The following is a 4883-nucleotide window of genomic DNA, read 5'->3' as shown; positions in this document are numbered from 1 at the left end:
AACTAGTTTGGGTTCCTAAGACTAATCCTTGAATTCTTTTTGTAGGTCCAAGTAAAGGGGAGCAACTAAATATGGTACATGGATAGTGGCTGCTCAAAGCATATGACAGGAAACAAGAACCAGTCTCTTTCACTTGAGGACCTTAAATGAGGTAATGTCTCCTTTGGAAATTGGAAGAAAGGTGAGATCATTGGGGTATGAAAGGTAGGTAAGACTGATTCTCACTCTATTGAGAACGTCTATGTGATAGACGGACTGAAGTACAGTCTAATAAGTATATCATAATTGTGTGATAGAGGTAACATGGTAGCATTCACCTCTACAAAATACTGTGTGATTAATCTAACCACTGACAAGATAGTTTTGCAGAGAAAAAGAGTGAACAACATATATGTTATGGTTCTGTCCACGCTTTCAGATAATGAACTCACTTGCTTAAATGTATTGGATATTGATCCCCTCATTTGGCACAAGAGACTTGGACATGCCAGTCTAAGTTAACTCAATAAACTAGTCTCCAAAGACTTGGTGATAGGACTGCCTAATATTAAATTTAAGGAAAATAAAATTTGTGAGACTTATGCAAGGGGGAAGCAGGTAAGATCCTATTTCAAAAGCAAGAAAATGGTAAGCACCACCAAGACGATGGAACTCGTCCATATGGATCTTTGTAGACCAATGAGAACATTGAGCAGAGGTGGTAAGAGATATGTTATGGTGCTTGTTGATGATTACTCTAGGTTTACTTGGACATTGTTTCTAACATCTAAAGATGAAGCATTTGACATGTTCACTTATTTTGTTAGAAAAACTCAGAAACAACTAGGTAATCAACTCGTATCAATTAGGTCTGATCATGGTACTGAATTTGAAAATGCTAAATTTACTGAATTTTGTGATGAGCATGGCATAGATCGTAATTTTTCTGCTCCTAGGACTCCACAACAAAATGGAGCGGTTGAAAGAAAGAATAGGACATTGGAGGAAATGGCTAGGACTATGCTTCTTTCTAGTAAACTAACTCATAGCTTCTGGGCAGAAGTTGTGAACATTGTATGCTACATCATGAATAGACATCTTATTGAGAAGACTCCCTATGACTTACTTAAAGGAGAAAGTCAAATATATCCCATCTTAGGGCATTTGGATGCAAGTGCTTTGTGCACAATAATGGTAAAGACTCCCTACGTAATTTTAATTCCAAAAGTGATGAGGGAGTATTCTTGGAATATTTTTCACATAGTAAAGCTTATAAGATTTATAACACAAGAACTATGCGTATAAAAGAAAGTGTACATGTGGTTTTTGATGAAACTAACATTATTTCTGAGAGGAAGGAACATGATGATGAAGCAATTGGGCTGGTAAGAAACTCAAATGAAACCACAACCCAGACTGAAGCTGCATCAGAGGAAGAAACATGTGATAGAATAGGTCCTTTCACCTAGGGCAACTTGACAGGGGGAACTGAACAAAGAGGAACTGATCCTCAAACCTCGAGGGAACCTGTCCATGAACCTGTTCCTCAGCAACAAAACATTAAAGGAACATCTAGGGGAAATCAGCTGGTTGTGAAACCTTACAAGTATCAAAGTTCTAATACCATTGAGAACATAATTGCTGACCCAACCTCTGGAATCAAAACCAGATCTTCTTTGAAGAATGTTTGTGCTTTTGATGCTTTTTTATCTCTTATTTAGCCTAAAAATATTGCCGAGGCTTTGCAGGATCCAGACTAGATAAATGCAATGTAAGATGAACTCAATCAATTTGAGAGAAGGCAAGTTTGGCATCTGGTACCAAGACCCAATGACAGATCAGTAATTGGCACAAAGTAGGTCTTCAGAAACAAACTTGACGAAAATGGAACAGTTACAAGGAACAAGGCAAGATTGGTGGTTGTGAGCACCTAATTTTTTACCATACTTGAATATTTTCCCATTCATATCACCAATACCTCACTTCTCACTCCATCTTTCTACGCGTGTCTCTACTCCACTTTCCTTCGCTCTCCACTCTTTGTCCCCCCACTCTTTGTCCTTACTTCACTTTCCCTTGTCCCCCACTCCTTGTCCCCAAGCTTGTCCCCCACTCACGACCCATCTTCTACTCACTCACGTTTTCACTAGGGGAACCAACTGGAAACTCCAGCTAAAAAATGCAACAAGACAAACCCCATATCCTATTTTCAGCCATTAAAACACACCAAACTTCCTCCATAAACGAACCTCTCTTCTACACCAAAAAAAGAGAGGAGCAGCCTTCTTCCTCTCCTTCTTCAACCTAGCCGCCTATCTCACGTTCTTCCTCCTCCACCCACAGATTTTGACCTCACTCACATACACTCACAAACACACACGAAAGGGGAAAGGAAAATAACAGAGCTGGGGAAGAGAAATAGAAAACGGAAAAGAGTAAAAAAAAAAATAAAAAAAAAATCCATGAGAGATAGGAATAGAGAGAGATGGGAACAGATCTGAAAAACCATCTTCATCTTCAACGCCTATCATTTTTTCTTTATTTTTGTTGAATTAGAAGAGGACGGAGTTTGAGGTTGTGTTCGAGTCTTCGTTAATGTAGCTGTCCGAGCCCTGGTCAGCGATCTCAGTTGAAACGTTTTGTTGCTCTCTATTTTTGTAACTGAAACTTGATCTCACTGTATGCAACTAATGCCTTCATTTGGCTCTTCTAAGTTTGTTTCCATTGCTGTCAAGTTATGGATCCGACTTTCAAGTCATGTAATCATTGTTTGGTATGCTTGCTACTTTATTAACACTATTTTCTTTAATCTTATTACTGGAATATTTCTTTCTCTAAGGCATTAATACTAATTAAATGTGGTTATTTCAAAAAGGTGTTTGCTTGTTTTGATTCTTCTGACCGTTTTCATTTTGTGTTTGTCAAGAGTATTTTGTTTTTTTTTTCTTCTTAATTTTGGATTAACACTTAATTTAAGGCTTTATTCCCACTTGTGGCCACGTAATGGATAATCTTTATTTAATTAGGAAAACTTGTTTAATCTTTCGTTTGCCTCATATGTAAGTCACTTGGATTGTACCCAAATTGGTCCCAGATTAGTGAATAGATTTCTAGTTTTCTATAAATAGTAGGATGATTGTTGGTAATTAATCAAATATTAGTATAAATTTGTAAACAATTTAGTCAAAGCTCTATATCTTTACGGTATTCTGTCCATATAACATTAAGCCCCACAACAATTTCAAACAAACGTAGGAAAACAATTCATTCATAAACGCTAAACAACTAATAGGCGCACTTTAACTTCTTCATTCACGGATTCGCTTGCGTAGCGTGATGTTTAACTTTTCAATAAATTAATTCATTAATTTTATACCGTATTTGTTAGCTTTAATTAATTTTTATTTAGTTAATCTCCATAATCGCGGATTTGCTTGCGTAGCGCAATTATGAAGAAAAAATAAATAATAGAATTCGTCTCGATCGCGCATTCTCTTGCGTGGTGCGGTTAGGATAATTTAATATTATTCAAATCTTTTCTTTAAATATTTTTTTTAATAAATAAAAGTGGACATAGGAAAAGCTTTAAAATCAAATAAATCACAGTTTATCCAAAATTAATTCAAGCCAAGTTTTAGTCAATAAAGTGACCGTGCTAGAATCACGAGATTCAGGGAATGCCTTACACATTCTCCCCAGTCAACAAAATTTCTTACCTGGACTTTGTTTTCGCAGACCAATATGAAAAGAGTCAAATCTTTCTTTGAATAGGGATTCAAATAAAATGTGACTTAGAACACCCAAAAATGAATTTCAAGTGGCGACTCTGAATAATAAAATAATACCTACTTCAAAATTATCACTTTAATTGAAAAAACTTCTTAACCCACAATAATCTATGATACTTATCTTTTGTGGGGTAGAAAATGGGTGTGACAGCTCTGGCGACTTTGCTGGGGACTTTCAGAATTCGAGCTTGCACATGTTGACTTTTTATTTGATTTTATTAATTTTGTATATATTGCGATTTATTTGTGCTTAATGTGCTACTTGTTCGCTTTTTACCGCTTTGATATTGTTGAACTGTACATATAAATTGTCTTCTCACGCACCCCCTCTGAGTTTTCTTGAAAATAAAAATTGGACATTTGCTTGACATATCCCGCTTTCTTTGAGATAGCCGAGGTGCTTGTCATCCGGTGAAGAATTTTTAGTCACACATGTTTTAGGCAGGGAGTACCACCAGCTAAGCCGGAAAGCAATGCTACCGGTACACTGACCCTCCTCGGCTCGAGTTGTCCGCTCGAGTAAGCCAGTCTAGATACCTTCTCCAATAGGATTTAAACCTAGAAGAACAAACCTTATGCCGGATATCCCTAGTAGGTTTGCTTTATTTGCATCACATGCATTTGACTTAGCGAAACTCGGCACAGGGGTCGGGTCCGTATAAGACAAGTATCCTTTTTGAGACCACCATGTTCACTTATGTGCTACTTGTTACATCATTTGGAAGGCTTTCTTTCATTGTTGACCGACTTTAGAAAATTAGTTTAGCGAAATTATTTAAAAAAGAATTATTCTCCTAGTTTAGTACAGATAATCCTTTTTTACTAAGATTTTGTAGTAGTCTGACGTGAGGTGTAAAGATTAATTTTCATAAAAATCAAAAGAGAAAAATACTCGGTTTTACCGAACTACGCGGGTCTGATTTTCACCGGATGTGAGATACGTAGGCAAACCTCATCGGTTTCGGCCCCCAATTTTTAAAAATTCAAAAAAATATTTTTCTTTAATTCCTTCTTTAGAAGTCTTTCTTTAAGACGTCAAATCCAAAAATTCAAAAATAGTTTCTTCCTTTTAAAAAAATTAAAAGAGTCTTTCTTCCAAAATTCAAATAAATAAAT

The sequence above is a fragment of the Nicotiana tabacum genome, chromosome 23 (genome assembly GCF_000715075.1).
Source record: "Nicotiana tabacum cultivar K326 chromosome 23, ASM71507v2, whole genome shotgun sequence".
NCBI lineage: Eukaryota > Viridiplantae > Streptophyta > Magnoliopsida > Solanales > Solanaceae > Nicotiana > Nicotiana tabacum.
This window is presented reverse-complemented; position numbering follows the sequence as displayed.